At 47.3% G+C, this 24,585-nt stretch overlaps 2 protein-coding genes across 3 annotated transcripts in view; one reads left to right on the top strand and one right to left on the bottom strand.

The window, feature by feature from the left end:
- Positions 1 to 24,585, bottom strand: part of LOC123759421 (transcription initiation factor TFIID subunit 10) — a 71,211-nt gene that overhangs the window by 27,452 nt on the left and 19,174 nt on the right. The gene's annotated exons all lie outside the window — the stretch shown is intronic.
- LOC123759420 (chloride intracellular channel exl-1) overlaps positions 1 to 24,585 on the top strand; it is a 45,412-nt gene that overhangs the window by 8,595 nt on the left and 12,232 nt on the right. The window lies entirely within an intron of this gene.

Genomic DNA, 24,585 nt, shown 5'->3' with positions numbered 1-24,585 from the left:
TACGTACACACAAAGCGTGCTGCTGAGCTTGCTAAATCTGGCCGAGGTCACGCGTCCCTGTTACACGGGCTTGTGTTCAATGTGAGTTGCATCCAGGCTCATCCCTCTCGTGCGTGCGTGCGTGCGTGCGTGCGGTGCTACACCACACACACACACACACACACACCGTACCGGACCAGGCAATGTGATGTAGTCATTGCGCGAATTCGCCTTGGCTATAGACACATCTGGCAGGTTAGTGAGGCTGAGCCACTACCAGAATATTCAGATTGTAAACTCTGTGATAAACCTTTAATACATTCACTAGAACACTATATTGATGAATGTGAAACCGTAAAGGACTTTATACCTCCTGGCCTCTTGTACCACCAACTGTGTAACTATTTTATTGACTCAGGTGTTCTGGACGACATCCTAACAATTTACCCAAAATTTGCTTGTCCATTTTAAAGAATGAAGAACAATTTTTATTTATATTACTTCTAAGCTGCATCACTTATGAACCCATCCCTGCCCTTGTGTGGCAGTGCACAGTAGAAAGTTGTTTTCACGTATCCATACATTAAAACATTGATTGTAACCATGATATATATGTGCTTCAGCCTACAGTTTAGACCTATTGTCTTGTGTATGACCCTCTGTCCTGCGTGACAGTGAATACCAGCATTATCCTCACTTTAATAAGACCTATCAAAATCCTCAGATTAGGCAAAATTGTAATTAATTTTGTCAATAAAGATGTTAATAATAATAAGCTACACTCCACAGTCTGTGTAGACTGTGGAGTCTATCTTGCTATTGATTCTAGACACTAGAATCAAAAATACTTTTATATCTCCATACAAGTCTCGTCATTATAATTGAAATTTTATACACTACAGTATATAGGATAGAGTATGTCCGGCTCTCTCTCCCCCCTCTCCCATCTCTTCCTATAACCTTGGTACATACATTCGTTATAATGGGAGCTTTTTATCCCATTCGGTATATATATATATGGAGTCCCACGGACTCCACAGGGGCTCACGGGGCTTCTTCCCGGGTATAACGGTCTATCTGTCTCGCCTTAAAATTTGGGGGTATTTCAGGTCATGGCATTTTTCAAAGCGGCATGCTTCCTTTCTTGGCGTATCTTAGTGTTCCTGGGATGTGTCAACCTGCATTTTCGTGGTGGTGGTGGGTGGTGGCGGGGGGGGCTGGGGGTGGCTGGGGGTGGCTGGGGGGGGCTGGGGGTGGCTGGGGGTGGCTGGTGGTGGCGGGGGGGCTGGGGGTGGCGGGGGGGCTGGCGGCGGCGGGTGGCGGGGGGGCTGGCGGGGGGGCTGGCGGGGGGGGCTGGCGGCGGCGGGCGGCGGAGGGCTGGCGGCGGCGGGTGGCGGGCTGGCGAGTGGTGGGCGGCGGAGGGCTGGAGGCGGCGGGCGGCAGCGGGTGACTAAGGCAACAGGTTATGGGCATGAGCCAGAGGGTCTGGCCAACGGCGGCTAAACAACGGGTCCAGCTAACGGACCCGTTCCTGTACCCTGTTACCCCCTCCTCTTCCCCCACACCCTCTTACAGTATTGAATGTACTCTGTTTAGTTATATTTTATTTACTATATATTTAACCGTTTATCGTCTATAGACGACCTTCGTCGTCTTATCTCAGAAGCAGCAAATTTGTTGGCCGCCTCCTTGTTTTCCTAGTGTTCTCTCCCCAAGGCACCACCATGCCTAGCTGCCTCATCTTCCATACTCTTCGTCCAGTCGGGGTATTTCCCCTAGACCTCCGCTCCCCTCCCCACATGGTGCTCAACTGTCACCATGTAATTATCACTCGTTCCCAGAGTGAAGGTGTCGTATATGTTCAGCTCTTGGCTGCTAAATCAATTCTCATGCTTGTTAAAGCATAACAAGATGGCTTAGAAGAATTAACATTTTTGCGGGCCCTCGTGAAAATTCCTGTTCCACCAGTATCTTGCTACGATTGAAATCACCCATGATTACAATTAGTTCTCCAACATGTAAATAACACCAGCAGCCCATTTTGTAATTATTGCCACACGTGTGAGGAGGGGAAGGCCCTCACTGTTGTCACATGTGAGGGATGGCCGGCCCCGCCTGTGTGGGAGGGCAGTGTCGTAGTCGGAGGGAATGAGGGGAGGAGTGCCAGGCGTATGGAGGAGTAGTGCCCACATGTGGCAGGACGGGCAAGAAAGAGCTGGGAAAGAAGTGCTTCGGCCGAGTGAGAATGGTGGGCGAGCGTGGGCCAGGTAGCGATGAGTGGGTCGTGTGGATATGAGGAGTATGGGTGGGGTGGGCACTACGGGCTGGCGTGACGATGGGCCGGCTTGGGTGGTGGGCGGCGCACTATATGACGAGTGGGCTGTGTGGATGTGAGGAGTGGGCTGTGTGGATGCGAGGCGTGGGATACCAGGAAGCCTGGTGGAGGCTCCCCCAGACAGACAGACAGACAGACAGACAGACTGGCACCTAGGTCGCTGCATGGACTAGGTTGCACCTAGGACCTGCAACACTAAAGTGAGCGCTACTACACACTCTTCCCATCTTCATTTCTCGCTCCTCTTTTCACATTCTCACTTCTTTTAACCCAGTCCTCTTCCTCCCACTGGCCTCCACACACCCAACACCTCCAGGCCGACAGATAAGCACAATCTTCATCACGTTAGAATTTTTTTAAATGGTTCTTCAAAAAATAAAAATTAAATAATAATCCAGAAAGTTTTAATTTAATAATCCAGAAAGTTTTAATTTGAAGTTAAAAATAATGTAGTGAAGAAGGAGAGGGCGACACGCGCACACAGTCAGAACATTCAAGTGTCAGGTGACGGGGGCGTCTAGGAGCTTACAGTGGGTAACACGGCAGTCTGCACAACAACACCAGGGTTCGAAACTTAACACTCTCGACTAAAAAGTGGACCACCAAACGAAGAAAACGAGACGCGAGAACACACACTGCACAACGACTCCAGGAAAACAAAAGTGTTACAAACCAATTAAAAAAAAGGAGTATATCTATTACCCGACAAACTATGATAGTTAAAAATCTGAAACTAGTAACTATAACCTAGACGGCTAGAGACACACAAGGAAGAAACAACAGTCTATATTCAAAGAAATTATCAGGAGAGTGAACAATCGGGCAGAAAATCTTGCAATAGTCGCTGAAATCAAGAGAGCTGTGAGAGTACTTGCCAATCAGGGAAGAGTCATCAAGTTTCTGTGGATCCCCTCCCATGTTGGAATATGTGGGAATGAACGAGCAGATTTGCTGGCTGCTGAAGGCGCTGAAGGAGACCATATTGAATACTTCATACCCAAGACTCTACTACAAATTAGAGGTATTGTCAGGCAACATCACCGTGACAAGGTAACTGAGGAAAGGAGGATAGAAGCACAAACCAGTGAATCTGTACGATGGTACAACATGGTTGCAGCTGGCAATCCCAATCATTATGGCCGAACAGGAGGACGACGAGGGAGAGAATCAGTAATAGCGAGAATCCGTCTGGGATACAAATATCCATGGAGATATGGAATGGAAACAACAGTTGATCAGCGAAGTTGCAGAATCTGTGGTGAGAGTGACGGACACCGCCTTGACCACTATCTACGTGAATGTGAACACCTGAGAGACATCCGAAGTATGTGTAGAATAATACACCCCACATTGTTTGAGTTAGGAAAACACTCAAATATTGATACTGTTCTTAAAAAGATTCCCCCATTTTGCACCCGCAAGATAACGTAAGCTTTTTAAGGGTTGATAGATGTTAATCTTGTTTGAGGAGCTGTGTCTGGGTACAAGTGACAGGATGAACAACCCAGCGGGTTTTCTTCCTATTGGGGAGTGTTGTACATGCTGCTATGGCGGTATGTCCACTCACAAGATGAGTGGCGCTGCCCAATAAACTCGCCCCTCAAGGCAAAATTAAAAAAAAAAAAATTATCGGAGTAAGCACTAAGCACTTTGAAAGGGCAAGGATTTGGGATGGGACGGTGGGGACGGAATGGTACCCAACCACTTGGATGGTCGGGGATTGAACGCCGACTTGTGGGAAGACCGAAACTCTACTGTCCAGTCCAAGCACTTATATATTATATAATTATAAACAAACTAGAATTTCACCAAACAAACATTTCTGAGATAATACTCTAACAGTGCTAACAAAGCTAAAATCATTAGTAAAATGTTCAAAACACTATGAAAATAAATATAAAAAAAGACTACAGTTGGATACTATACTAGAACACGTAGTCACATAAGGGGGTTGAGTTCTGGCTCTTTGGTCCCGCCTCTCAACTGTCAATCAACTGGTGTACAGGTTCCCGAGCCTACTGGGCTCTATCATATCTACACTTGAAACTGTACTCACCTAATTGTACTCACCTAATTGTGCTTGCGGGGGTTGAGCTTTGGCTCTTTGGTCCCGCCTCTCAACTGTCAATCAACTGGTGTACAGATTCCTGAGCCTACTGGGCTCTATCATACCTACATTTGAAACTGTGTATGGAGTCAGCCTCCACCACATCACTTCCTAGTGCGTTCCATTTATTAACTACTCTGACACTGAAAAAATTCTTTCTAACGTCTCTGTGGCTCATCTGGGTACTAAGTTTCCACCTGTGTCCCCTTGTTCGTGTCCCACCCGTGCTGAAGAGTTTGTCTTTGTCCACCCTGTCAATTCCCCTGAGAATTTTGTAGGTGGTTATCATGTCTCCCCTTACTCTTCTGTTTTCCAGGGATGTGAGGTTCAGCTCCTTTAGCCTTTCCTCGTAGCTCAATCCTCTCAGTTCCGGGACGAGCCTGGTGGCATACCGCTGAATCTTCTCTAACTTTGTCTTGTGTTTAACTAGGTATGGACTCCAGGCTGGAGCTGCATACTCCAGGATTGGTCTTACATAAGTGGTATACAGGGTTCTGAAAGATTCCTTATACAAGTTTCTGAAGGCAGTTCTTATGTTGGCCAGTCTAGCATATGCCGCTGATGATATTCTTTTGATGTGGGCCTCTGGGGACAGGTTCGGTGTGATATCAACCCCCAGATCCTTCTCTCTATTTGATTCTTGCAGGATTTCCCCTCCCAGATGATACCTTGTGTTCAGCCTCCTGCTCCCTTCGCCTAATTTCATCACCTTACACTTTCCAGAGTTGAACTTCAGCAGCCATTTTCTAGACCATTCCTCCAGTTTATCCAGGTCATCCTGTAGTCTCTGTCTATCTTCATCCGTCTTGATTCTTCTCATAATTTTTGCATCATCAGCAAACATCGAGAGGAATGAGTCTATACCCTCTGGAAGATCGTTCACATATATTAGAAACAGGATGGGTCCAAGTACTGAGCCCTGTGGGACTCCGCTGGTGACATCTCGCCACTCTGATGTCTTCCCCCTCACCGTTACTCGCTGTTTCCTGTTGCTTAAGTACTCCCTTATCCACTGGAGCACCTTCCCTTTTACTCCTGCCTGTTGCTCCAACTTTTTTAACAGCCTTTTATGGGGTACTGTGTCGAAGGCTTTTTGGCAATCCAGGAAAATGCAGTCGGCCCACCCTTCTCTTTCCTGCCTAATTTTCGTTGCCTGGTCATAAAATTCTATTAACCCTGTGAGGCACGATTTACCATCTCTGAACCCATGTTGGTGGTGCGTTACAAAGTTATTTCCCTCCAGATGCTCTACGAGCCTTTTCCTCACGATCTTCTCCAGCACCTTGCATGGTATACAAGTTAAGGAAACTGGCCTGTAATTCAGTGCCTCTTGCCTGTCACCCTTTTTGTATATTGGGACCACGTTAGCTGTCTTCCAACTTTCTGGTAAGTCTCCTGTTTCCAGTGACCTGTTATACACCATAGAGAGTGGCACACTTAGTGCTTCTGCACCTTCCTTTAGTATCCATGGTGAGATTCTATCAGGCCCAACAGCCTTTGTCACATCTAGCTCCAGCAGACACCTTTTGACCTCATCACTGGTGAGGTCAAATTCCTCCAAGGTTTCCAAGGTTGCCGCCTCCTCATTTAGTGCAGGGGCTTCTCCTTGTTCTATTGTGAAGACCTCCTGGAATCTCTTGTTGAGTTCTTCACACACCTCCTTGTCATTCTCTGTGTATCTGTTCTCCCCTTTCCGCAGCTTCATCACTTGTTCCTTCACTGCTGTTTTCCTCCTGATATGGCTGTGGAGCAGCTTTGGTTGGGTCTTGGCTTTACTCGCGATGTCATTTTCAAACTGTCTCTCTGCTTCCCTCCTCACTCTGATGTACTCATTTCTGGCCCTCTGGTACCTCTCCCTGCTCTCTGGTGTTCTGTTATTTCTGTAGTTTCTCCATGTTCTTTTACTCAGTTGTTTCGCTACCTTACATTCCTGGTTGAACCATGGGTTTTTCTGTTGTTTTTCGTTTTTCTCCTTTTGGACGGGGATAAACCTGTCTGCAGCTTCCTGGCACTTTTGGGTGACAATATCCATCATGACCTGCACATTCTTGTCTCTAAGTTCTGTTTCCCATGGTATTCCCATTAGGAAGTTCCTCATCTCGTCATATTTTCCTCTTCGGTAATTCAGTCTTTTCCCCTCCACTCCCATCCTTGGATAGGTTATCCCTACCTCCACCAAGTACTCAAAGGTCAGTACACTGTGGTCACTCATTCCTATGGGGGCTTCAACTTTGACTTCCCTTATTTCTGACTCATTTAGGGTGAATATTAAGTCGAGTCTAGCTGGTTCATCATTGCCTCTCATTCTTGTGGGTTCCTTGACTGTGTATGGAGTCAGCCTCCACCACATCACTGCCTAATGCATTCATCTGTTAACTACTCTGACACTGAAAAAATTCTGTCTAACTTCCCTATGGCTCATTTGGGGCTCATTTACACGTGATATAATGTATATGTTTAAAAGATGAACATGCACGATAACCAAACCACTCGTCAGAAAAGGGAGAAACTACGTCGTTTCCGTCCGCCCTGGACCATTAACACGTCATGGCATTCGTCTTTATTATGGTCCATTACGGACCGAAACGTCGTCGTCAATCCGTCTTCTGACGTGTGGTTTGGTCATCATATCTTCAGCCACGTTATTGCGACTCATCGTCTGCACATGAACATCCATATATCCCCACAAATCTCAACATTACGGTCAATGAAAGACAAGACTGTTCCAGCAGTGCTCCAAGACTGACCTTCCAGACTGCTGCGCCATTAACACACAATGGAAACTTTTGTTTTGTGTTTTTAGAATGTTAAAATGGACCTCCAATGTGTATAATGTATGAATAACGACTGACCCTCCACTAGCCCTGGTCTGATGCTGATATGAGGAGCTTCTCGAGTATGTTGATATACGAAGGGTCTTCAGTATGATGATACATGTTGATACAACATTTCAAACGTGTTTACAGTAGCCGCCGATTAATACAGAAATACAATAACGAAAAAAATGTGTCCCTGGCGACATTTTTATTTCCTTGTGTATTATGAGAAAATATAATTGGCTCCTACAAGTATTATAACTAAATTTAAATTGTCATCAAAATCAGCAAAGCCGAGCTGGTTCCAAGGTCCCTGGAGCGGTAAACTAAACTAACAGAGCCAGCCAAACAACGCTCAATTATTTGTTCTAAAAATCACCAAATTATCTTTGACATTATATTATTTTTTTTACTAAAAAAAAAAAAGCATTGTTTAAACAGCAAAATTTCGACCACAAAAAAATATGCCGCCGAGTTTTTCCTTGACAGAAAGAAAACAATGCACCACAAACTTACTACGACAGCGTCATCAAATAGAAACATTAAGAACAAGCAAGACAGGAAGGGCAGAGGAAGTGGTTGGTGGGGAAGGGGGTTCGGTGAGGGTGAAGGGGTTGAGGGGGATCCTCCGAGACGTTTGGAGGGGTAGCTAAGGCTGACAATATTAACCTCACAACCTTCAGTAACTACTGTAGTGTTATCAGGGCAGCATCCCTCCCTCCTAGCCAGCCACATCATCACGTTACCTACACAAAATCTCCAGAAAGTTTATTGGCCCATCACAAATTATTCACATTTAACTACAACTCTCTTATCTAACGTCTTAACTAATGCTTCAAACATTCAAATGAGTTTGCATCCTTGATGGTGCTTCCGTAACTTTTTTCCACTTATCGCTCGCTCGCTCGCTCGCTCGCTCGCACGCACGCTTGCGTTGCGCAGGATAAACCCAGTTCCGAAAATACTCAGGAACCAAGGGTGGCATTCCGGTTGGCCAATCTTTACCGAAGGACACCCGAAGTGTGGTGGGGAGTGTGAGATAGGGTTCGGGAAATGGGGAGAAGGGGGATAATTATGAGAGTGGAACAGAATGAGTTAGAGAGGCTGGTAGAGGAGGTCTCCCCCCCCCCCCCGCACTCTCTTTACCAGCCTCGCTGGTAAATGGGTAGTGTACTGAAGGAGTAAGTCCTGCAAGTCGGCGTTCAATCCCCGACCGTCCAAGTGGTTGGGCACCATTCCTTTCCCCCGTCCCATCCCAAATCCTTATCCTGACTCCCTTCCCAGTGCTATATAGTCGTAATGACTTTGCGCTTTCCCCCTGATAATTCTCTCTCCTCATGTCCCGCCCTCCTAGTCACTTATACCTGGAGCAACAATTACAGCCCTCGTCGTTTAAGTTCTTATCATATTTCTAGGAAATGTAGATGTTTCTCTCTCAGAATGTTTGGCAATATGTTTATTGTTTATGATGTGTATATGTATGTATTAACACTATGTACTGAAGGGAGTGAGAATAGCTTGAGCTACCTCATCCCTTTGTGTGTATTTTACCTCAATAAACTTATTTCAATTTCAATCATATTTCTTCTTGAAGGTGTGGGTGGAAATGGCTAGACAGCTTAATGACCATCTTTACTGGGTACGAGAATCTCCTTACATCTCTAAACGACCCTGTTGTGTATCAAGCTTCCACCCATAGCCTCTTGGCGTACCTTCTTCCATATAAATATGCCAGCTCTTGCTCACCGTGTTTATTCCCCCGAATATCTTTTATGTAGTGATCATATCCCTTGTATTTCCTGCGGAATGTAGAGGGGGGGGGGGTAAAGGGTGGCACAGAGGAAGTAGAGGCTGTAAAAGAGGGAATGGGGGGAGGGGGGACAGATAGAAGTGGTTACATTATATATGTATTGCCATGGTGTATACCTGGAGCATACCTGGAGAGGGTTACGAGAGTTGTTCTACTCCCCAAGCGTGATATCGACTCGTGATAACTTGGTCCAACAGGTGTATGCTCTAGGCATACACCATGCAACCCTTCATAGTGCATATTTATGCACCTAGCGTAGGTGCATAAAATGCACATGTGCCAAAGTACGATAATATAAACGAAGGTGGTGACGATGAAGAAACATTGCAGCAGATGCTGAAGATTGATGAAGATTAAGCCACCCAAAAGGTGGCACGGGCATGAATAGCCCGTAAGTGGTGGCCCTCTTGAGCCATTACCAGTATCAAGAGCTGATACTGGAGATCTGTGGAGGTGCGACTGCACCCTGCGTGACGGGAGATGTCTCCCGTGCAGATACTGAAGGCTGGAGCGAGGCGAGGACCTGTGGGGGTGTGTGTACTGCCTATGATGGGCGACACAGTCTATACCTTACCTACCCTATGCCAGCGGAAGTCCCCAGCGGGGAAGGTTGCCACTACCACCCTCCATGTTACCCTCCAGTACACCCCCGCCCCAGCGTGACACCCCCGCCACCGGGCCAAGGACACCCAACAAAACACGCCTACTTTTACCTCTCTAACACATTTCCGGTTGACTTATTATAACAAATTTATTCATAATGATGTATTTATAATTATTAATAGTTTTCAAGTGTTTATTTAGCACTAGTACTGGCCGCTGTGTGACCGTTCTCTTGCCATCGGAACTCTAAACTGATGGACTCTGGACGAACTCTGGCTAGTTCCTTGTGGAGTGGATTGCAGAGGGAGAGTAAAGCGGGGTAGGTTATCTTGAGGTTATCTTGAGATGATTTTGGGGCTTTTTAGTGTCTCGGCGGCCCGGTCCTCGACCAGGCCTCCACCCCCAGGAAGCATCCCGTGACAGCTGACTAACACCCAGGTACCTATTTTACTGCTAGGTAACAGGGGGCATAGGATGAAAGAAACGCTGCCCATTGTTTCTCGCCGGTGCCCGGGATCGAACCCGGGACTACAGGATCACAAGTCCAGCGGGCTGTCCGCTCGGCCGACTGGCTCCCCTTGTTGGGGGGGAGGGTTGATCTATTCCGTAAAAAGCGTAAAAGCGTCTTCTGAAAGTGCGGCACTCCACATTCCGTCTCTTTCAGACCCTCAAGGTAGACCCTCAAGCACCTCAAGGTAGACCCCCCAATTGACAACAATAAAGTGTTAAGTGTCCTCTTAAGGGAAGGTATGAAAGGAATATTGCAGCCAGTGACACACCTGCCTTACCGAGCCTCAACACACCTGCCGCATCAATTAACAATGTCCATAATTAACACAGAACGTAATTTTAAGTCGACGCGACTACCTTCATACATTAAAGACAGACCCTGGACAAACTAGCCAAGCAAGCCACTGATAAAGATGGTGTGGATACAACTCTAACCCTGAAACATCTTGGACACAGAATGATCTCTTTACATAACGCATCTCTCGACAACATTGGCAAGACCAGACACACCTTATCTTGAGAGGTTATCTTGAGATGATTTCGGGGCTTTTTAGTGTCCCCGCAGCCCGGTCCTCGACCAGGCCTCCACCCCCAGGAAGCAGCCCGTGACAGCTGACTAACTCCCAGGTACCTATTTACTGCTAGGTAACAGGGGCATTCAGGGTGAAAGAAACTTTGCCCATTTGTTTCTGCCTCGTGCGGGAATCGAACCCGCGCCACAGAATTACGAGTCCTGCGCGCTATCCACCAGGCTACGAGGCCCCTTACACAAAATAGAGCAATAAGTCAGTGATAATGGTAAAGGCGATGGTACCTGCTGGTAATGGTGCTTGTGTTAATGGTGCCGATACCACTAACAACAGAGTACCGGGATTGAAGGAACAAACGGGTCATTCTGGCCGCTACACCGAGGCTTGGGAACACACATACACCTGGGAATACAATGACGACAATGACCCCCTCTCATACACTGTGCAAACTATGTATTACTACAATGCTCTGGTGTTGTAGTTGCTGCGGCATTCACGAGTTTAAGCGATGCATGTATGGCAAAACTTGGATTCCAATCTTGCAATCTTCTCATTCTCTCAACGTTTGTCCACGCTGCCATCTCTTCTCTGTTCTACTTCTGCTGGCGAGTCGTCGTTGTTGTGTGACCTATTCAAGAGTCTGCTTACTGTACTCTCGTAAGTGACTTGAAAATCAGAACGCTTTGGTGGGAATACCAGCGAGTCTGCCGCTTGTGAGAGAGGCCCTATACACAGGACTTCGTACATCGCTACGTAGGATTGTCGTGGTACTTGCCGTAGGAGCTACATTGTGTTAAGATCCAGTAAAAAACGGCCAGTTTAAGTGCTTGGCGAGTCTAAAACACTTACACTTTTTGTACCATTGAGTGCCGGAGAGTACAGCATTGCTGTAGTGGCGCTCCGAGAGTCAGCATATGTTGCAATTTGAGACTGGCAATTTGAGCTTTTGAGGTCATTATTTTTAGTGGCTGGATGATTACAGTAACTTCTGGTGTGATGTCTATGGCTAACCTCGGTAACTTTGCCTTCTGGTAAACGGCAGCAGTCTATGTCTTCATGCTCTTTGACCCCCTCGGCACCCGTATAGTGATGGCTGGCTCTGATTGATGATGATTAAGCCACCCAAAAGGTGGCACGGGCATGAATAGCCCGTAAGTGGAGGTACCTGGTTGATGGGGTTCTGGGAGTTCTTCTACTCCCCAAGCCCGGCCCGAGGCCAGGCTTGACTTGTGAGAGTTTGGTCCACTAGGCTGTTGCTCGGAGCGGCCCGGTTGGTCCGGCACTCCTTGGAGGAATAAATCTAGTTTCCCAGATAAATCTAGGTTCATTGGAGCCATTACCAGTATCAATAGCCGATACAGGAGATCTGTAGATGGATGGGGCCTTGGTACTTGCCTATCAGTACTTATCTATCAGAGTCTAAGAGGAAGTGAGGGCTAACTTTTTATGCCCCGCCTACTAGCCTTGTACCTGATGCCTTTCAGTTTAACTATTATGACTTTCAAAGTTTTTGTCGAATCTGGCCTTAAAGTGGTGGATGGAGCTGGCTTCTACAACTTTTGTTTAGAGCATTCCCCTTATTAACTACCCCATACAGGGTATGAATATTTCCTCACGTTACTTCGGCTCATTTGCGCTTCCGGGCTTGAGTGCAAGAGCTCAGAGCTCACTCTTTAGAGTATAAGAACATAAGAACAAAGGTAACAAAGGGGGGCGGGGGGGAGGGAGACCTGTCAGCTCATCCAGAGCAGAGGCTGCAGGTAGGATGAGCACCTGTGAGGGATGCACCATCCTATCAGTCTTACCCCTCAACCCCTGAGACAATCATCCTCATTACCCTATCAAACGTGATTCTCACCCTCACGCGAGTTGAAGAGAGTCGACAGATTGGGATTGGCGTGCCCCCTCCCTCCCTCCCTCTCTCTCTCTCTCTCTCTCTCTCTCTCTCTCACTGCCACCCTTGTAGAGAGAACGAGAGAGAAGGGGTGGGGGGGGTTGAACCACGACGCTATGAGAGGGACAGATGCTGGAGGAAAGTCGTCCCCCCCCCCAACATCTGCAACAAAGAAGGGAAAATTCCCACGGGGGAACGGGATGTAGAGGGGAAAGAGTGAGGGTTAAGTCACGGCTCATTTTCCCACCCTTTTTACCGACAAATTCAACCGCACCTTCCTCCCCCCTCTCCCCCCCCCCACATTAATCCTACAATCAAGCGCACACAAATTTGTGTTAATTACTTCCATACGCGCACACTCAAATAGATGTTTACACACACACACACACACACACACACATATATACACAGTTTCAAGTGTAGATATGATAAGAGCCCAATAGGCTCAGGAATATGTACACCTGTAGATTGACGGTTGAGAGGCGGGACCAAAGAGCCAGAGCTCAACCCCCGCAAACACAACTAGGTGAGCAAAAACACACTTACAAGTCAATATTAGCGTTTGTTGTTGTTTAAAGATTCGCTATTTGGAACAAGTTCCAAATAGCACGGGCTATGGTGAGCCCGTAGCAATATTAGCAGATGGTGAAAATCTGATAATACAAGTTACCCCAGATGACTGCAAGATGCCACAGGTAGAAAAGGCCTGCAGGAGCGGTCCAGAAAATGGCCTCTAGTGCTGGAGCTCCTCCCAAGCAAGAGTCTTAAGAATGGAGACCCGAGCCAGTTTGCCGTCTTGGAGGAGAGCAACTCCAGCTACAACATCTAGAGGACTCTGGTAGTACACGGCACACGAAAATCTCCCAAAGCCACCTGTCCTCCTATAGCGACCGTCGCTTTTCGCTCGTATGCGTTACATTAAGCCCAAAAATTATTGTACTAGAAATTGGAAGCGGCTCGCGAAAGCGACGTACTGTCCCGTTTTCTGTTTTGGGTCCTCTGGTAGGTTAGGAAAGGACACTTTAAAGTGACCGTTTTCTTGACGTTTGGGAAACCTTAGGAGGCCGGGCTACAGGACAGACAACAGGTCCTACACTTCAGAAACTTAACGAAGGACTCATTCAGAACACTATACACCGAGAATACAAGACTAATATCTATAATATCTAAATGTACCTACATGAAACCACCAATTAAAAAAACAACTTATCAAGTCCAAATGATTCTCACCACAGTGGCTTCAGAGTAGAAAGGTGTGATCTACAAAGACTACAAGGAAATGTAGATGTTTCTCTCTCAGAATGTTTGGTAATATGTTTATTGTTTGTGATGTGTGTGTATGTATGTATTAACACGATGTACTGAACGGGGTGAGAATAGCTTGAGCTACCTCATCCCTTTGTGTGTATTTTACCTCAATAAACTTATTTCAATTTCAATTACAAAGACTACAGGAATTTTGATGTTGACCAGACTACACACTAGAAGGTGAAGGGACGACGACGTTTCGGTCCGTCCTGGACCATTCTCAAGTCGATTGTGACTTGAGGTCTCAAGTTCCTGTAGTCTCAAGACTACAGGAACTTTATCTTACAACACTTGAAAACTGAAGTACAAAAAACGGACCCGATTACGACCTAATTGTAGAAAGAATATTTGCAATGGGAAGTGTTGGGCTTAAGAGGGAAACCCAACACACACACATGAGTATACACAGACAAATCACATTATGCCGATATATCAATGAACACATCTACAGGGGGGCCGTGCTGAGGGCTCGAACCTATCCTCATATCAGTCACGGATATTGTAAACACCATTCTCAGTGAAATGAGGAGATGGAACATGTCGGCCAGGTAATAAGAGGGCCAAGTTCATACAATTCAAAGCTATATGTGATTAAGCTCATGTGCAACAGAGCCAGAAGTTGCAAGCATCAGGTAGGCGAGTACACACACACACACACACACACACACACACACACACACACACACACACACACACACACACACACACACACACACACACACACACACACACACACACGCGCGCGTACTCCGGGAGCAGACAGATGTTGCCACGGGCGAGGAGGAAGAGAAGGGAGAAGAGGGAGGAAGGGAGAAGAGGGAGGAAGGGAGAAGAGGAAAGATGGGAGGGGGAGGAGGAGAAGAGGAGGTGTAAAGAGAAAGGGTCTCTCACTAAGGTCTTAGTGACGACACCTTGCTTAATAAAGAAGGCAAGCGGTGCTTCATGCCCTAAATATAGGGCTAGCCTACCTCCACATGGCCACCTCCACCGGGAAGAGTCAGGGCCACCTCAACCAGGGGAAGGAGGTTAGGGGGGGGGGAGACATGCAGCCACGTCAAGTCCCCGGGAATGGGGGTGGGTAGGAAGGCAATACCACGTCAATTACCAGAGAGGGGGGGGGCTAGGTGTCCCACGTCAACTACCAGGGAAGGGGGGGTGGGGAGGGAACCAGATGTTCTACATCAACTACTGAGGTAGGGGGAGGGAGGGAGATAGGGGGGGTGAGAACCAGGTACTCACCTAGTTGTGTTTGTAGGGGTTGAGCTCTGGTTCTTTGGTCCCGCAGGTGTCCCGCGTCAACTACTCCACCACGTATACCCGTGACGGAGGTGCGGGTATTAACTCCGAGCAGCGGCGTATATCGAGTACGTCAACTCTTGCCTCTTTGTGCTACGCGCCAATGGAGGCAGGTAATGGGGTCAAGACCAGCCCAGACAACTATACTCACTCTCACCAGCTGCCTCGGCTGTTACGTCAGTCACCCACTTGATCGGCCAGTCAATTACAGCCTGCTAACCAATCACGCCAGCCAAATGACGAGCTCACCGCTAATCAAATCATTATGCACCCCATACCCATCCCGCGAGTGCTAGTGGAAAGGGTTGTGAACACACACAAATGATTCAGGAACAGAACCAATGAATCAAATAACCATTTAAGCCGTTGAAGGTTGGCACCTAGAACATTGGTACTGGGTGAGGAGTAGGTCTTACACCAACACAACTTCCCGCCACACTTGACCAGGTCCGCAGCCCTCTTGGGGGAACAGTTCCACAACCGCCTACAATATACTACAATTCAACGGTTCCGTCTTATCACGTTCTCTACTCAGATTCCCATCCATGTATTGCTACTACTGTTGTTGAAAAGCATCTGTGGAGAGAGGTAGGTAGGTGAGTGAGGGAGTCTAGAACAAACGGGACAAAACATATCTTGCAGCTAATGATTCTTCCTCACTCCGAGAGCTGCCCTGAGCGGGGTCTAAGTTAACCCAATTCACTTACCAGGTTGGCCAGTGTTCGCAAGATTTTCCCCCATTTCCATACATGTGTAAATGAGAGATGAATACTCGTCTAGAAGCGGGACCAAAGAGCCGAAGCTCAACCCCCAACCCCCACCCCCCACCCCCTAAGCAAGCGAGTACATCTCCTGCTGTTCCTATCGAGTCATTTTTATTACCTCACAAATTTTAGTTGTACATTTTATCTTTGAATTGTGTATTGCGAGGCATGAAGATAGACGAGGAGTGAGGGGAAAGCACAGTGGGGCGTGAGGGAGTGTGAGAACGCGAGGAGCCCCATTAAGCATGAGGCGGGATACCACGGAGAGCAGTTTAGATTATACCACGATAACAGCAGGAGAAGCTGAGGGGCGGGGGGAGGACAGACCAATGAGGAAAGGGTAAGAGAATGTTACAATGAGTAAGATTAACAATTACCGCCAATTGGTGCATTATACCGTCATTATTAATGAGCAAGAGTTTACCTGGGCAGGGGGCAGGGGGGATGGGAGAGGGACGGGTGCTGAAGCCCAACCATAACTGATGCCTGGGGGGGGGGGGGGGGGTTGAAGACTTAGATGCCACCCTACTGATTATACTGCTGGAGGCGACCCTGCCCGCTACACCAGTAAGGCCACCACACTCCTGCTACTGGTGCTGCCGTCTCCCCTCCTCCCCTGGTGTGCCAGGAGAACTCTCCCGGCGATGACACCACACTGTGGCTCCCACACCCTGTCCCTTCCACGTCTCGGCCCGGGCCATAGCGGGTGCGCCTTCTACTGCGCAGGGTAGACGGGGGAACAAAAGTTCCAAACACACATGCGCCCACTCACCATTTGGTCACCATTTGGTCCGGGAGACATCTCCCGTCACGCAGGGTGCAGTCGCGCCTCCATAGATCTCCAGTATCGCTCTTGATACTGGTAATGGCTCAAAAGGGCCACCACTTACGGGCTATTCATGCCCGTGCCACCTCTTGGGCTTAATCTTTACCAATCAATCAAATGCGCCCACTCAGTACTGTGGGGGAAGCTGGCGAACACTCGCAGGCTGCTCGAAGTGACAGGATGAACAACCCAGCGGGTTTTCTTCCTATTGGGGAGTGTTGTACATGCTGCTATGGCGGTGTGTTCACTCACAGGATGAGTGGCGCTGCCCAATAAACTCGCCCCTCGGGGAAAAATTTAAAAATCGCAGGCTGCGTCTTTAAAATGCTCCACCAGCGAGTCACGATTCCATCACGATAGCGGATTTCAACCCTGGCAACTGTCACGGGTAAAGTTGTGAGGTTAGAGGGGGCGAAGACAGCTGAGGGTGTGTAAGAGAGGCTGCAGACACACAGGAAACAAAACTGTGCTTTCTAAGGCAAGAAATAGACACACATCTTTCAACAACAAGCATTGTGGCTTTGTTTATATTTAATAATGTTTGAGCTTCGAAGCCCATCGAGGTTTATAACAACACATTTTCAACATTTAATTTTGAAGCTCAAACCCGTTTAATACACGTAAACAAGGCCGCCATGATTGTTGAGAGATGTACAGGTTTCGTAAGAGTGGTGGTAGAAATGCTCGAGGAAGCCTTCCTTAGAAAGCACAAAGGTTTTGTTCCCCCTCGTCTGCAGCCTCCCTTTACACACCCTCAACTGTCTTCACCCCCTCTAACATCACAACTTTACCTGTGACCAGTTGCCAAGGTTGATCACCTGATAAGTCTGGCTATTGCTGCATGTAGCCCGCATGACCACACAGCCCTCGCAACCAGTGTGGTGGGAACATGACCTACACAATACGGTGCCAACAGATTGCAAGACACCGGACACCTCTCCATAATCGTCAAGCCAGGGAGTGAATGGTAAATAATATATTCATCCAATATGGACCAGACCACACACTAGAAGGTGAAGGGAAGGTGAACCATGTGTGGTCCAGGACGGACCGAAACGTCGTCGTCCGTCAACACACTTCAGCCACGTTATTGTCACTCATCGTCTGCTTATTCGTCCAATCTTTGGGTTACTCGTAATATCTGCACTGAGCTATATAATAGTGGGGAGGATCCAGCCGTTGTCCTATGGGCCACAGGAAGTATTCCTGGAGACTGGAACACGGAGCCTTCCATGGCCAGGAGTTCAGGTCAGGGGTTCCACACTGAAGTTTCCGGCCTTATCTCCCACCTCCTCCCAACAGAGGGTGAAAGGGGTGTCCCGTGGTTCACTGGCCAACGGGTTCAATCGCCGGCCGGAAGAGAAACAACTGGGTACAGTTTCCTTTTATCTGATGCCTCTGTTCACCTAGCAGTACATACTGTAGGTACTGAAGAGTAAGACTGCTCGGGTACCTACTTTCTAGGTGTGTGGATTGCTTTGGGTCGAGCGAGTGAGTGCGCGAGAAATATTAGTAGTAGATATGATAGAGAAAAAATAGGTCGCAAGTCGAAACTTTAGACAACCGACGGTTATAAAGGCGAGGTCCAAGGGCTGATTACTATTTGTGCCTGCAAGATCGAGTTAACACACACACACACACATCTAAGAGCAGCTAACACAACAAGGAGAACGTGTGGGTCCCCCGGCCCCAGCACCCAAGCCTTCTCGCAACACCTCTCGCTAATAACGCTTTATTACCACTAACGTCTTCACGAGTCAGTTACAGTCAGCTCAATGACGTCTCGCTCCCCCCACCCCCCCTCTCCCACACTCACTCGCTCAAACAGTCATTAAAACGAATTATCATCATCTCTGAATATGGAATTACCAGAATCTGTGTTTCTAAGAACCTTGAGTCTAAGGAATCAGAGTTTGGTTAATTGAGGAACTGAACTCTTAACGCTGGGTATCAGACCATAACCCTTACATGCTGACACCAGAAGTTGCAGAGATATCCTATCACCTCTCAAGTGTAAACACTGTCTGGAACCTGTACACCAGTTGACTGAGGCTTCACAGAGCCGGGACCGAAGAGCCGAAGCTCACCCACCCCCCCAATCAGTACACACACACACACACCAGTCATCTTTACATCTAAGACACTTTCACCCGATACAAAGACAACATGGATCGAGGCCAGTATTCTTCTCAAGAGCAGTCCATCAGGTGTCACGCACACAGCGCCCACTTGCCAATGGCCCAAGCCTGCACTCACGCAAGCGCACAACTCGCTTCCCCCCCCCCCCAAACACACACACACACACAACACATCCACACACTCGCTCTTTTCCACATCGTCGCCGCTACCGTTCGCCTGTGTCTTTGCGTCATCAAAATTATATCCATCTTCTGCACTTCACTGCACATCCTCAATGATCTGTCGTCATTCTTCTCGCACATATCTTTTTTTTTTCCCCCCCACCTCCTCTGTCCCCCCCCCTTTCCCATATGTCCTGCCTCTCCCACAACCGTTCCCTCTCGTCCCTCCCACCCGTTCTTCTCCCTCTAGTACCTTCCTCCCCATTTCATTTACTCTTCCCATTCTCTCCCTCCTCGTCAGCGTCTGGTGTAGGTCTGGCAACCGCCTCACCCATTCCAGGCCACAAAGGCATCGCCCCGCCTGAGACAACGACTTCTCAAGCCCCCAGACAAAAATGCGTGACGCAAGCACACCCAGAGGAACAAACTCCCAGACAGCTGCGTCACTCACGACGAACAAGTGTGTCTACCAGTGCGTCGCCAAATGAAGCAATGAGAGGACGCGTGTGTCGCGAGTTTGGATGCGTCACCTGCAAGTCGAATTGCGTTACTAGATAAGCAAAACTTTGGACTACGTCACTGGTGAAACAAAAGTTTCGTGTATAAAGCTGGATAACTAAATCTCAGGCCAGACGCCATAGATTACAACGTCCCCGGTAAAACGTCAAAGCTATATGGGCCGTGTGTTCCTAAGCAAGCGCCAAGTACCCAAAGCTTCGTCTTGGCACACTTAAGAGGCTAGAGGTTGGGTGTAGGTAAGGGATGGGTAGTGTCTACGTAAGGGGGTCGGATGGGCAGGGGGTGGGGTCATTTGGAAATGACCCCAGCAGCACTTTCAATGATAGCAATGTTAAAAGGAAAAGGAGGGAGAGGAAGGGGAGGAGAGGGATTTATTATTGGAGAGCGACTGCGTGCGTGCGTGCGGGAGACGACCGAGGAGGGGGTTTTGGGGGTGTTGGAGCGTGGCGACCACAAGTCTATTTCTGCGTCTTGCTTGCTCCCGGTTCGCATCCCACCCCACCTCCACCCCTCAACCATGGCAGTTTAGTAGGGGGCTCAATGGCCTTTTCCCCCCTCCGCTCCCTCATGGGACATGCTAGGGCAGAGGTAGGTGGCGTGAGCGAGTCTCTTAAGCACCGGATGCCTAGGTATAGGAACATCAATTTACCTTGGAAGTCTGATAAATCACTGTCTGTAATTCTAAACTAAGACCTGCCTACTTCTCCGCCTCCCTACATTCCCGGCATCTACCTCTTCCCTACTGCCCGCTTACCTCGCTACCTATAACACTCTTCTTTCCACCCCCGCCTATAAACAGATATTAATTACCCCAAGATCACAAGTACAATAGATGTTAATCTTCTTGTTTGAGGAGCTGTTCACTCGAGACAGTTAAGCAAGTCCCAGCTGTGTCTGGGTACAAGTGACAGGATGAACAACCCAGCGGGTTTTCTTTCTATTGGGGAGTGTTGTACATGCTGCTATGCGGTATGTCCACTTACAAGATGAGTGGCGCTACCCAATAAACTCGCCCCTCGGGGCAAAATTTAAAAATTTAAGCATAATAATAGCCAAACAAAATGAAATGACAAAGTCGATATTTGGTCGTAGTACCATTTTGACGAGCTAACGCACAGTATTACAAGGCATTACAAATATTACAAGGTAATATTACAATATTTCTGGAAGGCCAGGTCTAAAATGTGTACACTAAATAACTTACTGTAGTGAAATGCAGAACAGACCCCAGTGAAGAGTGCCATGCAGTGTTCTCTACATGGCACTCCAACATAGCTCCTCCCACCATGCATAAGAAATATCGACAATATACAAGTGGAGGTTTTCAACAGGCAATTGGAGTAGTCCCTGTTTGGAAATGTGGGATCAGCCGGGTTGTAATGGATACGTGGGCCTGCGGGCCGCTCCAAACCTGACGGATCAAATTATCACAACTCTCCAAAATGACTCCAGATAAGTGAACGAGAATAACTTTGTACGCACACACTGGCAAAAGTATTATATTGCGCAGTGAAAATTTATATTAGCAACCCACCAGGTAAACCTAACCTAGGTTTGTGTATAAATAATAACGAAACATTGGAAAGTGGGCTTATGTACGATATCATTTGTTAATTTGCAGTCGGTTAGTTTAATTCGTTTATTATGGGCCTCGTATCGACCCTGTGGCTGGTACCTGATCAACCAGGCTGCGACTCATACGTCAGGCTGCGAGCAGCCGCGTCTAACAGCCTGGTTGACCAGTCCAGCAACCACGAGGCCTGGTCGACGACCGGGCCGCGGGGACACTAAGCCCCGGAAGCACCTCAAGGTAACCTCAAGGTAAGGTACCTGGTTGATGGGGAGTAGAAGAACTCCCAGAACCCCAAGCCCGGCCCGAGGCCAGGCTTGACTTGTGAGTTTGGTCCACCAGGCCAAATTACAGCGGGACCGCAGGCCCACATATTCCACCATCTATCTACTGTAACATTAGTCCCCAGAGCCCTGGAGCTACAGCTCAGCAGCACTAGACAACTATCCCCTGCAACGTACTAAACACTAATCCCAAGGTGACTAAAAGAACATTTAAAACAGCTGAATTTTGTCTTCAAACATCATGTAAATTCAAAGAAGATAAAGCTTGCAGAGTCAACTTGAGAGCCGTCCACGACGCCAGTCATCACACTGGAGAGGCTCGACCACACTACATCTTGAGAGAAGGGAGACGTGACAATGATACATATACAAGGTTGAGTGGTATTTATCACGTAGACTGAAGCAGTGTTCAAAATACGCACCATCAACCCGAGGGGTAACTAGACAAGCGAGTCATTGTGATGTAAACAAAAATTATACTTCAGCACAAGTCTAAAATAAATGTAGAGCATTACGTCTAAATGATGATGAAGTTGACGCAAACTTAATGCGCAACTGTAAATGTCAACAGGCCTCCTACAACTGTAAATTAGATCTATGACAGAAGAAAATAGTTTCCGAATTAAAATACTAGTACAGTGGTTCACGAAGATGGGGTAGCCGACGCGCTACCTTCAGAGCACACGTGCGATAAGCTACACGAGAGAGACCCACTGACAGATGGACGGCTACCGGACGGGAGGCTGGGCGAACGTGGGAGGAAGATACATTTATCCTGCATGTTACAAGAAAAAAAATGTCCTGTATTCATGTAAAACGCAAAACTTTATTCACGAAGTACATAAAATCACGTCTGTGTGATATTACTCCAAATTAACGACGCGTTAAATTAGACTATTGTACTTGTATAGACGTCTTCAGAATACCTTACATGCTACAACCATTATTATTTTATCCTGGGGACTACATTACGATATGAACATGCTTAGACTGGTGCTTCATACGTTTTACATGTCGAATTCTTGTTCTAGTAACCCCATCCAGGCCTCTTCAGAAAACCAGAGTTCGCTAGGGGCGTAATTGTCAATCTGCCCCTCTAATTATTTAAAAACATACTGCACTGTTCCAAAGTCAACAAGTCTAAATTTAACTTGCATAAATTCCATTACAATTTATTCCTTTGCTTTAGCACTGCTTCTTGTAGCAACACCGAGAGGGGGGGGGGGCACGGATATTGCCGAATCATAGGACTTACAGCATTGCAGAGATTGTGTTAAGTACCGGGTGGTGGTGGTGGTGGCGGCCGGGGGTTACGACAGCTGGCCGCCAGCAGTACAGCACCCGAGGGCTACCGCCAGCACCCAGCAGTGGTCAAGGCCACACACTGTTCCAGCAGCTGCACACTATAAACAAATGTAAGAGGGGCGCCCACGAACCGGTTGAGCGAGCGGGAAGGCAAGCAGGTAGGGGGCAAGAAGTTCACAGATGAACAAGTATATTGACATTTAGGTAAGCAGGCAGTTAGGTAAGGAGACGGGTAAGCATATTTGGTAGGTAAATAAACAATTAGGCTGTGTAACCAGGTCAGCCAGTAAATAATCAAGCACACTTAATGCGCCTCTGCCTGCAACAGCGCGCAAACTGACCTGAATACAAACAACCTTGCTGTAATGTGACTTACATTAGAATGTAAACAAAGATCTATATAGACACACTGAAGAACCTGTGTTACACCGTATATGTTAATGTCCTTGATATCACAGTATCAACATTTCGGTCAATACTATGCAGTAATTAGCCAAAGTCAGAGGCAAGTGGTTACTCTACCGCGGCACTGTATACATTATGACCTGTTTAAAATTCCTGGCTTCAATGGACTACCATTAAGGCAAGGCAAATTATCAAAAACCCAGTATGACCATGTATAATTTTTGGAAGGTATACGAGTACAAGGAGCTAGGATATCACGGAGGCCCAACCACTTGGACTATCGGGGGGATTGAACGCCGACCTGGAAAAAGGGAGACTGTAGGTCGAACACTGTACCGACCAGTCTATGTGCATGGCCTGGACTGTTACTAGAAAGAGCTCAATTTGGAGATCAGGCCTTTAGTTAAACTATATAATTTATTATGACCTCGTGACATTAAAAAGCACACCTGCACTATTCAATCTATAGTACAGGTTCATCCAATCATCTTGCGGTAGTCATGAATGGACTCGAGTCACTTCCCAGTGAATAAAATATCAGAGCAACGCCAGTTCAACGTCACCAACGTTGGTGACGTTAGTTAAATATAAATATATTTCAAAGTGTAAAACTTGTACAATGTGCAACTGGTCCTCCTAAAATGATACAATAAGAACTCATCGCCTGCATATCGTTATGCATATCGCCTGCGTTATTGTGACTCATCGCCTGCATATCGTTATGCATATCGCCTGCGTTATTGTGACTCATCGCCTGCATATCGATACATTAAGTTATTATTTGGTCTAAAGTACCAATATGTACTGATGGCCAACCAAACAGTTCGTATTGTACACTTGTAAAATTAAAGTCAGAGAAAAATGCTAAAACCAAACAAACATTCCTAGGCGCATATATACTCCATTAGGCCTAAAATAGCTTGTATTACGCACAGGAGTGTTAGGACAGGTTAGGTTAACTCCATTTACTTTAATATTTAAGAGAATGCTATTTGAGTTACTTTTTTAGTTTAGTTAAATTATTATGCACCCCATACCCATTATTATGCACCCCATACCCATCTTATGGGTTAATAATATAAAAAGTGAACTTTTTGGCGAGACCAACAGTACATATTGGTACTAGTGACCAAATACTTGCTGTAGTAAGTACAGTACTACCATTTTAGGATGATGGTCTGACAATTTGACCCTCCCGGTCAGGGAGCCGAGCGGACAGCACGCTGGACTTGTGATCCTGGGTTCGATCCCAGGCGCCGGCGAGAAACAATGGGCAGAGTTTCTTTCACCCTATGCCCCCTGTTACCTAGCAGTAAAATAGGTACCTGGGTGTTAGTCAGCAGTCACGGGCTGCTTCCCGGGGGTGGAGGCCTGGTCGAAGACCGGGCCGCGGGGACACAAAGCCCCGAAATCATCTCAAGATA

Source organism: Procambarus clarkii, chromosome 32, assembly GCF_040958095.1.
Source record: "Procambarus clarkii isolate CNS0578487 chromosome 32, FALCON_Pclarkii_2.0, whole genome shotgun sequence".
Lineage (NCBI taxonomy): Eukaryota > Metazoa > Arthropoda > Malacostraca > Decapoda > Cambaridae > Procambarus > Procambarus clarkii.
The sequence above is the reverse complement of the archived record's forward strand: the minus strand, read 5'-3'. Positions and strand labels throughout refer to the sequence as shown.